The 11,332-nt window shown below is 41.9% G+C and overlaps 1 long non-coding RNA gene across 2 annotated transcripts in view; it reads right to left on the bottom strand.

Moving 5' to 3' along the window:
* Positions 1–7,947: 7,947 nt before the first annotated feature.
* The window catches only part of LOC128348830 (uncharacterized), a 79,798-nt gene continuing 76,413 nt past the window's right edge, over positions 7,948–11,332 (bottom strand). For both annotated transcript variants that reach the window (XR_008318362.1, XR_008318363.1), the window contains one exon: positions 7,948–10,529. This is a non-coding gene — a long non-coding RNA (uncharacterized LOC128348830). The remainder of the gene's footprint in view (positions 10,530–11,332) is intronic.

Here is an 11,332-nt window from a genome sequence, read left to right as displayed (position 1 = left end):
TAACTAGACACAAAGGAAACAGCCCTTCTTTGCCACTCAACATAGGATTTTCAGAGGTATACTGCCTCAGAATATGGAGGTTCCATTTGGCTATCATTGTTAATAGCCAAATGCATGTAATCTTTTAAAAACCGATGTGGTGGTAGTCAAATACCGCCTCCCATTGTGTGCATCTTCCTCCCCTTTAAAAGCAGCAGGCAGAATGCCCCTCCCAAGGCCTCGTGCTGCAGGGATGGTGGTTTGTTTCAGCCCGCCCTGGCATGAGCCCTTGAAGACCTCTTATTGGTCCAGGACCTCTTTGGGGGCGGGGTTTGAACAGCAACTTGCCACCTTGCTAGCACTTCAAAAATCTGCTACCTGAGATTACTGCCTCATCTCACCTCATGAAAAGGTAGCCCTTGCCTATCCAAACTAATGGCCATCACATCATACCATGAGGCAGAGAGGCAGTTCTCAAGACCAGCTTAACCCTGCTTGAGCTGCACCAGGCAGGGTTAGGCTGCTCAATGAAAGTGGTGGGATCCTCACAGATCCCTCTGCTCCCTGTCTGCCTAACCCCCTTAATGAACCCAGCTTTTAGCCAAGGTTAAGGGGGCTCTCACACCCTTAAGCTGGCTACCAGATATCATGTGACTCCTTGGGCTGTGGGCAACCTGAAGATTCACAGAGACGGGTGCATAAAGTGCCCTTCTGAGGGGGAAATCCCCAATGCAACGCACGTGCTGCGTGTTGCATTGAAGGATGCGCCCCTCAGACATTCCAGCCCCCATATCACTGTGCTGTGCTCCATGCTTCAGGGAGCTACACAGAGTCGGACTGCCCATGTGGGTGTGGGGGAGGCACACTTGGTCATCGCGGGGGAAGATATTATGAAAGCAGCCCCCCGCACACCACGCCTTCCCAGGGCAATCGTGTGAATCACCCCAGAGAATTCTATGCAGTAATTATAAATTGTGTGTAATTTCTTTTTTTATATCCGTCACCTACTTCCACTTAATTTCATTTTCAGTTTCACCAAGTTTAATGATGAGTGAGTAAGGAAAAAAAGTCTTTTTTTTTGTTTAGGACTGGTAGCATGTGAGCTGGGACAGCATTTACTCAGTTATGTAGAACCCGTAACATTACTCCGGGCTGGGGAAGAAAGATGCTAATCTCTATTATGTTATGAAGTCTGCAAGAGGCATGTCAGCTACTACCCTCCGTGACTATGTTTTGGTTCAAGTGGGGGAAATTAGTGTCAGATGGTGCAGATCCATGAACAGCACTAAAAATAAGAGCTGTGCAGGAGAGGTAGCTGTCATGTGGACGCACTGGAAAGAAAGGGTGGAAATGTGACTTTGAAAACAAAGAGTTGCTTTATTGAGGGGTAACTTTGTACACTGCCAAAAGTTGTCTAAATCAGGTGGTATAGAAATATCATACACACACACACACACACACACACACACACACACATAAATGAATAAGTGGTTGGTTGGGCACATTACCACGTTGTTATACTAGGAAGGGGAATAGAGATCTAAGGGTGAAAGAGAGAGATTGAGAGAAGAGGAAAGCTGTGTGTCATATCTATCTTGATCTTACTGGTGGGAATCCTTTGCTCTGGGGAGCTCAAGCATAGAGCAAGCTCATGGACACACCTGGGCAGTGTGCGATGGCAAGGTGCATGCGGGTGTACAGTCAGCAAGTATAGCTCCAACAATGGCAGCAGCAAAAGTGTGATCCCAAAAGCAAAAGTATGATCCCATGTTTGAAGGGGGTTCTTATGGTCAAAAACATGTCCTAAGGCAAAAACATGTCCTGGAGACTTGCCAGATGGTCCCTTCCAGGAGTTCCCCCTAGAGAGAAGGTGACCTTGGATTTAATCCCGAGTGCTGCCCAGGACCTGGTGTGAGATGCCAGAGTTGTAGAACCATTAGTGGTGTGCACAAAACCAGGTTGCCCGGTTTGGTTCGAGTCTGTACTGGACTCAAACCAGACCGGGCATGTTCAGTTTTGGCACTCTCAAACACCTTCCCAGTTTTTGGTGGGTGGGGGTTGCAATTTTTTTAAAAAAATCTTTAAAAAATTAAATTTTACTTACTGCCACCTGGTCCTGGGGCTTAGATTCGGCCATGGGGGGGGGCGGGGTCTCGAGAAATTCCCTCTTCCCCCCACCAGTCTCCCTTTTTTTTTGGTCCAAATCTTTTGGTTCAGGCAGTCTCCGGCCCATTTCAGGCCTGCCCTCCATTGTGGTGGCCATTTTGGAGGCCGTTACACGTTCCAAATGGGCCTCTGCATGGCCTGGGTCATGACAGTATAACTCTAATGTGACTCCAGGCAATGCAACTCCAATTTTCTAAAAGGGAACCAGGGGGGATCTGGGAAACTACAGGCCAGTTAAACAAAATTGTTAAACATATAGAAGAACAGGCCTTGCTGAAGGAGAACCAGCATGGCTTCTGCAAGGACAAGTCTTGCCGCATTGACCTTTTAGAGTTATTTGAGAGTGTCAACAGGCATTGGGGATAAAAGTGATCCAGTTGACATAGTACACTTGGACTTCCCACCAAAGGCTCTTGTGGCAACTTAGAAATCATGGGATAAGGGGACAGATTCATGTGTGGATTGATCTGGTTGAAGGACAGGGAACAGAGGGTAAGAATAAATGGACAGTTTTCACAATGGAGGGAAGGAAGAAGTGGGGTCCCCCACGGATCTTTACTGGGACCAGTGCTCTTTCATAAATGATCTAGAAGTTGGGGTAAGCAGCTAAGTGGCCAAATTTGCAGATGACACTAAACTATTTAGGGCAGTGAAATCCAAAAAAATTTGTGAGGAGCTCCAAAAGGATCTCACCAAACTGGGGGACTGGGCAACAAAATGGCAAATGCCATTCAGTATAAGCTAGTGTAAAGTGTTCAGTTAAAATGAATATTTAACCCAGAATGAATTTTTAATTTCAAATTACTCTGGTTAAGATTGAAGATAAGACGTTGAATATGTGGCAGAGGCATATAAACTCCTTTATTTGGGCTTATAAGAAACCAAGAATCAAGTTTAGGATTATGCATGGCGAGAATTGGCTGTCTGTAACTTGAAATTGTACTTCCATGCCAGTTGTTTGACATGGATTTTGGATTGGATCAGAGAATGATATGGTCCAATTATGGATATGGAGGGATCAGATCTTTCAGATGGGTTACATAAGTTTTTATGGAGTAACATAAAAATAAATGACCAGGACATAAAATCCCACACAATCAGAAATAGTCTGCTAAGTGTTTGGGACAAGTATAAGAAAAGGATCAGCCCAGATCTATCAACTTTGGCATCTATTTTAAATATTTTTTTCCATAAAGAAGAAAAATCGAATAAGTTTGATCCTTGGAGAGAGAACGCATATAATATGCAAAGCTTAACTACTGGAAAAACAAAACCTAAATCTATTAAAACCTTCACTTTGGAATGGTCTGAGGAACCTTCATGATTTCAGTACTTACAAATTAGTTCTATAGTGCAGAAAGAAATACAAAGACAAGGTGGTAAACTTAAGAGATTTAACGGAATTTAGAGTACTAATAAGCAAAAATACTGATCATTTACTGGGATTGATATATAAGTTGCTGTTGAAATATGATTCAGAAACAGAACAGATAAAAGACTGCATTATTAAGTGGATGCAAAATTTAAACAGGACAATTGATCCTGGAATACCAATGGAATGTGAATATTAAATTTACAGCAGAAATTTTCTCTTAAGAGAAAATTGGTACAAAATGTATTTTCGTTGGTACATTACTCCCACAACGATTAGAAAGATGGACAGTAATTATTCTAGAGACTGTTGGAAATGTAAGAATCATGCAGGGACATTCTATCATATGTGATAGACTTGTGGCAAAGCACAACAATTTTGGGGAAAAAATTCACTCTAAGATGCAACAAATTTTAAATATAAACTTTCCCTATTCACGTGAGCTTTTTTTGTTAAATATTACTAAACCTTATATACCTACTAAATACATGGAGTTATCCTTATAAATGATTATGGCTGCCAGGATTTTCTATGCTGCCAATTGGAGATCACAGGCAACCCCAACCTTAGATGAATGGCTACTAAAGCTATGGGAATATGCCTTGATGGCTAAGATCACTGCTTATTTACAGAATACCTCAGATGAAATATTTGTGTTAACCTGGGAACCTTTCATAAATTACAGTTTAGTACAGGGTTAACATCCACACCCAAGATTTGGGTGTTTTTAAAAATATATATATTGAGGGTTGATTAACACATTATTTATATCTTTCTATAATATCTGATGTGATGGGGAAGGTTGGCAAAGGATGGAAGAGGAATCCCGGATTGTCATATGTAACTGTTGGAAGTTCAAGAGAAGATAATGTAATCATTTTCTTACTTTTTCTTTTCTTATTTTAAAAAAAATGGGAAAAGAGGTGACTACAGGGAGACATGACAGAGGTGTATAAAATTCTTCATGGATTAGAGAGAGTGGACAGAGACATTTTCCCCCTCTCTCACAGCACTAGAAACCGAGGTCATACCATGAAACTGATGGCTAGGAAATTTAAGACCAACAAAAGGAAGTACTTTTGGTTTGTTTGTTTGTTTACACAGCACATCTATGGAATTCTATGAGAATCTATGGAATTCTCTGCCATGGATTGTGGTAATGGCCACTAGCTTGGATGGCTTTAAAAGGGACTTAAACAAATTCATGGAGGGCAGGTCTATCAATGGCTTCATCTCTGGTCTGTGGGCTTCCCAGAGTCATCTGTTAGGCCACTGTGGAAAACAGGATGCTGGACTAGATGGGCCTTAGGCCTGATTGAGCAGGGCTGTTATGTCACATTTGCCTCTCTCTCCTCTATATAACCTAAATTTAAATTATAAGATCTTTGGGGCAGATAAAATACCAGGTACATTGGTGATGCTATATCATTGATTAATATAGGAATTTGTTGGTGGGCAAGCTGTTTGCTTCACAGTACGGCTCAGAGAGGGGGCTGACATGTTTTTGGTATCATCAAATTTTTGGTATTCGAGGCTTGGTATCCTAGCCTCGAAGCGAAAACAGCCATTCTTTCCAGAGCTGTAGCTAAAAGCCATCCCCACTCCAAAGTGAACTTGAAAAACTGCAGGTCATCTGAATGGTCTATGCCTGCCTACATGGATGTTGGTCTCTTCAGATTGCTTTTAAATCATATATCATTTTATTTTATTTTATTATTTTATTATTTATTATTTATTTTATTTTATTTTATTTGTATATCACCCTGTACCGAACTCACTAGGTTCTTAACAGCATAAAACAAACCAAGAATAAAACAAACCAAGCATTTAGCAGTTAAAACATAAAAACCAGATCAAAATATCCATAAAAACACCAGCTAACTAAAGAGCTTGGCTGAAGAGCTATGTCTTTAGTTGTTTCCTAAACACCCACAGGGATGGAGCAGCTCTAATCTCAGCAGAAAGTGCATTCTACAGTCCTGGGGCAACTACAGAGAAGGCATGCCTTTGAGTCACCACCAGATGAGCTGGCAACACCCTCAGTTGAACCTCCCCTGAAGATCTTAATAGAGGAGGTGGAGCCAAGATGGTGACCAGTTAATAACTCAACTCTCAAGCTCCTGCCCCAGCCTGGGCTCCCCCCACCTCCGCCGCTAGGCATGTCTACCAGGGGCTTGCCTCCTCACAAGGGGAAAAAAAGATCTCATAAGAACCCTGCCAACAAGAGTCCTGCTGACGACAGTGGAGGACACACTGGAAAGAAGAAGCAACTGCAAATCAATAGTTTTCTTCTCTGTCCCCAGAGACAACAACAGCAGGGGAAGCAAATGCTGTGAGTACCAAGAACAGATATACAGGCTAGGGCACAGAGTGTCCCTCCTTTTCAGCTATGGAGACCATTTCATGCAAGCCAGCATCTCGGAATGCAGTTATAAATCAAACCAATCTGATACTGGCCCATCAGAGCGTGGAGCGGGGAAGTTCTCTATGGTTGGGATTGAGTCCCTCATTTCCCAATCCAGAGCAGGGAAGGCCACCAGAGAAGAGCTGATTAGGGATGTGAACGGAACCAGGTGGGGGTGGCTCAATGGTGGGGAGAGGGTCTCACTTTAAGTATGGGGGAGGGTGCATTTACCCTCCCACTGCTTCCCCCCCTGCCGGCACTTGGTATTTTTAATGTCCTACAGGGCGGCAGAGTACTTCCCTGCCACCTTGTTTGCTCCTTGGCCGGAAGTGGCCAGAAGTAGCTGGTACGTGTGAGCCTGCACATTGTGCTCATGCACGTTGGGCGGGCTCACGTGCGCACGCCTGGCAGGCACATGCTGACATGCTAACTCAGTACTGAAGGAATGATCAACTAGAAATCACCTAACAAATAATTAAAGTTATGGCTTCCACCAGAAGACCCAAGACCCGTCCCTGGCGTATAAATGGCCACAAGGTCAAACAGGTCTCTAGTTTCAAATATCTGGGAGTGGACCTACACACCTCTTGCTCAAGAAAGGCCCCCTGCGATTATGTTGCCCTCACTGCTCTGAGGAGCTCTGCCGCCATTCTAAAATCCTTACAGACTAGAGGGGGCCAGTATGTTGTCACAGTGCTCAAACTATTTTAGGTCAAGATATTGGCGCAACTCCTCTATGGTGCCCAATTGGGCCCCCCCTCCAATCTTGCTCCCTTGGAGCTGGAGCTGTCCAAGCTCACAGCAGGAAGATAGCAGCAAATGTGCTTCATTAGCTTTGACTAGTCTAAGATATTACCTGTTTTTGAAGAAGTGTTTTTGTGACAGGATTACATTGGATAATATTTGGCCCCTGAAGAAGGCTTTGGCTGATATGTGTTGGGCTCAAATAAACAAGTTTACAGCATTGTGGGACTTTTGTCTCTTCATTTGCATCTAAAACCAGCAATCAAACAGAGGATAATGAACACAGAACACCAGGTTGAATTAGGCAGGGGTCCATCCTTCCTGTCCTCGGGAAGGCTCAGGTATTCTGCCTCTACCTGTCACAGCTAGAAATCCCAAGCCACAGAAGGGCTTATACCTTCACCCATGGTCATGCCCTTCCCTCTGCAGTACTGGAAGGCAAATTCAGAGAGATCCCAATTGAAAGCCTTAAAAGAGAGATACCCTCTCTTTTAAGGGTAGCAGCCTTTTAATATTGTATCATGGCTTGATAACATTATGGTAGAAATTTAAAATAACATAGCTTTATGGTTTCATAATTTGAATTAATCATGCTCTACTGCTCTATCTTATGCTGGCCTTGGGCAATAATAAAGTTGATTGATTGATTGATTGATTGATTGATCTTAATAAGGTGGGGTTCATAATGAAGAAGGTGTTCTCTTAAATACCATGGGCCCAAGCCATTAAGGGCTTTATAGGTAATAACCAGCACTTTGTATTAAAAACAAACAAACAATAAACAATGCACATCAGATTCTCTTTGACCTAGTGACTCAGTGCAGCTGTAATGATAATGCAGATTCCATTGGTCATAAGAACTGATGTGATACCCTTGTGAGGCAGAATTTTCTGTCCCCAATGAGAGCAGGCAACCAGCCTGCATCAACATTTGGCATTGTGGGAAGCAGTCCACTGGGCTCTGACCTAATCCTGTTAATGGCCAGCCCATCCATGCCAGAAACACAATGGAAACAATCCAGTACATGTTAGCCTCTCTAACTAAATCCCATTGAAGGAAGGGAATGAGATTAGTTGTGACGAAATAAAGTCCCTTTGATTTCAGTGGATCTTCCATGCAGCTAACATCTTCAGGAGTGAGCCCTTCTTGTCAGGATGCGCTACTCTGATTTTCTAAGTAGAGGGAGTATATTTTTTAAAAAGAGAAACAGATACCATTATCAAAAAGAAAACCAGGGGAGAAAAATGTTGACAAATTAATCTTGAGAAGCAACCAATAATATGGGGTCCAAAGAACCTTTTAATTCACAGACAACAGATGAATAAGCAGAGATTGATGTATTAGATTCAAACATTTTAAAGAAACCCTTGTGAGGAAACTTCACTTCTCTTTATAGACATAATGAAAAAGATGGAGGGCCATTTCTTTTAATTATCCTTCTAGTACACTTCCTTTGATAGCATACTCCCCTTTGCGCAGAGTAACTGATATGCCACATTTGCATGTAATGGGAAACCAGAGTTAAAGAGAGCAGAGGTTGGATTTCTTGTACGTCCGAATGCATGCAACCTCTGTCTGATTCAAAAAGAGACCTGAGGTTTTCACCCCCAAACTCCAATTTGAACCCTCAGGTTGTTGTGAGTTTCGTTGCTCCGACCTGAGGTTTGTATTTAGCAGCGTTACATCTGAATGCTATACTGGAGGCAGCCTTCTTGGGGACTGGAGTTCAGGGAAGGAAGATCCTCCCTCTCTCCATTCTGGTTGGCTGCTGTGGCTGTACTTCATGCAAAGGAGGAAGCCTGGCAGCCAGTTTCCCCACCTATGCAGCCAGACCCCCCTCCTCTCTGCAGTCTCCCTAACTGCAGTTCAGGTCCTGGTGCTTGCATCTGAATGCAGACAGGTCAATACACAGGAGGGTGGAACTGCGGTTCCATTGGACCCTCCGTTACATGTTATGTGAGAATGCGGCCAATGTGTCATTCACTCCTTTCTGTGTGGGGCAAAAAGGAAGCAAGATCCAAGAATCCCACTTTGATATCCATTATGCTTGGAGATAATTCTACTCTGTTTAGCAGAAGATATAATGGGGGTGGAACACCCTTGTTTTGGGAACATTGACTTTGATTTTCAGCCTCAAATAATAAATAAAGACTGAAATAAAAATATTTAATTTTATATACTCAGCTTTATCCCACTTATGAGTAAAAGCAAAAACCAAAACCACCTCTCTAGAAGAACAGAGTGAGTTCCTGAAATGACTCTGCATCTGAATCTGCATTTTACTTGCCAACACACAGGGTTGGCTTTCTGCTCTTTTACTTGCCTTTAATAGCATTTATCATTCTATTCTCATGCATTCTTTTTATGTATCTATTAATGGCACTGCTTCTTTCCTCCTCTCAGCTGGAATGCCTCAAGGCTCTGTCATAGTTCTTTTCTTTTCCCTTGGTCATTTGTTCATTAACATTCCTTATCACTTCTATGCCAATGTCCTGCAAACAAACCTACTTTTCTTCTTCTGATCCAACAATTTCATTTTCTAACATTTTTGCTTCCTTTGTAGCTATTTCTGACTGAATGTCTTCCCATTATCTTGTTTATCCAAAACTGAGTTGTTGATCAGTCCTCCATCTTCTTTATCTCTACCTTCTTCCTTTCCCCACACTTGAGGTAATGCTTCTGTTCTTCCTTTCCCCCTTCTACAAAGCTTTAGGATCTCCCTTGACTCATCTCTTCCTAATCAAAAGAAAACATATTTCTTTCTATTCAAAAATGTCTTTTTATGCACAGAAAACTTTTGCTACCACAAAAACCTGACACTTCCAAATTTTAAATTTCACTTAATTCTTGTTTCTATTTCTCTCTCTCTACTACAAAGACATTGGGTGGTTCTCTCATGCTTTCCTGGCTTTACTACTGTCGTTCTTTTCTTTCTGATATGCTTCTTTCTCAGCTTCATTCTCTCTTTTCTGTTATTTATTCCACCGCTGTCTTAATTGTTTCCCCTGTATTTCATTTTGCCCACATTTCTCTTTTGTTATATATTCCATTCACTGACTCCCCTTTCCATACCCGATACACTTTTACTTACTACATTTCTTACCTCTTTGACCCTTGCTCTGTCTTTATTATAGAAAGAGTGTCTTCTCCACTCTTCCAAAATTTTCTCTTTGGAAAGTTTCTTCTAATTCTAATTAGAAGTTCCTTCTAATTCACAGCTTCAGCCTTTGTTTCTTGCTGTTCTCTTTCTCTGGAACTCATTGCCCTTAAAAATGTGTTCCTCTTCCTCCTTCAGGGGCATAACTATAATAGGGCAAGGGGAGACAGTTGTATGGGGGCCCACTGCCTTGCCCCCCCCGAGGCAAGTCACATGACTGACTCCTCCAGCTGCGCACCCGCTCAGGCTTCCTTCAGTTGTATTCATCCTCTGAAATTGATGTGAGTATTAAGATTTACTATGCCTTTTGTTACCACTATTTAGCCTCATTTAAGATTTCTTTACTTCATGAGTTGGGGGCCCATTTTAAAATCTTGTCTCTTGGTCCACTACAACCTCGCTACACCCCTGTCCTCCTTGCAAGTGTTTCAACAGAGTTTGGAAACGATTCTTAACTCCTGAAGTCCATAATTGAAACTCCCAACATTTATTTCTATTTTTGAAAGTGCCGGGGGGATTGGAAATGGGGCCATGGTGTTGAGGGAGCAGTGCCCATAACTGTTTCCATTTCACCTCCTCCATAGTTAATAGCAGCTTCAGTGGGGATTTCAGTTGGAGAATTAATGTAGCCACAAAGCGTTAACCCCACTTCCTTGTGCTACAGTTACAGTTCAGATCAGTTCCTCCGCACACCACATGACTGCATCTTGAAAAATGAAAAAAATGTAATGAGTTTTAATCAAGGAATTCCCACATCATGTCTAGTTTGATCTTGAGCATTAAATTCTGATTTCGCCTTCCCTTTCCCCTTCCTATTTGTCTTATTTTCCTCCAAGACTGTAAGCTTGTGGGTAGGGTTCATTCTTCTTAACATTATTTCCATACATTTTTGTGTGCTTGAGGTGCTTATAAATAATAAATAATAATGTATTTATTTATTTACTTACTTACTTACTTATTTATCTATCTATCATATTTATATACCACCTGATATGTGTATCTCTAGACTAGGGATGTGCATGGATTGATTTTTTTCCCATTCGCTTTGTGCCCAAATTGAGTCACTCCTGATTTGTTTTGTGTCCAAATCTGACCCCCTGAATCACCCCAGATTTGATTTGGATTTGATTTGGATTGATTAAGACCATTTATACAGGTCCTGGGAGCACCCAATTTTGGTGGTTGGTAGGTCCCCATGGGTGCCACCTATCACCCAAATTTCAAGGCAGTGGAGCACTTGGTTGATTTCTAATGATTTTGTATATTTCCACCGTAGGAAATAATGGGGATTCAGAGTCTCCCTATCCTAACCCTACATGGATGCCCTGCTTTTTTTTTATTATTATTATTATTTAAACAAAACAAAACAAAACAAAAAAACTAAGCTCTAGCCATTGTAGAAGTGGAGTTATGGAGCAAAATGTGCAGTCACTATTTTTCAAGTGTTTGGATTTTTTCATGTCTAATAACTTTTCCTCATAATGAATCCCTATGAGGATTCATTGCACA

This window comes from Hemicordylus capensis, chromosome 3 (genome assembly GCF_027244095.1).
Source record: "Hemicordylus capensis ecotype Gifberg chromosome 3, rHemCap1.1.pri, whole genome shotgun sequence".
NCBI lineage: Eukaryota > Metazoa > Chordata > Lepidosauria > Squamata > Cordylidae > Hemicordylus > Hemicordylus capensis.
This window is presented reverse-complemented; position numbering and strand designations above follow the sequence as displayed.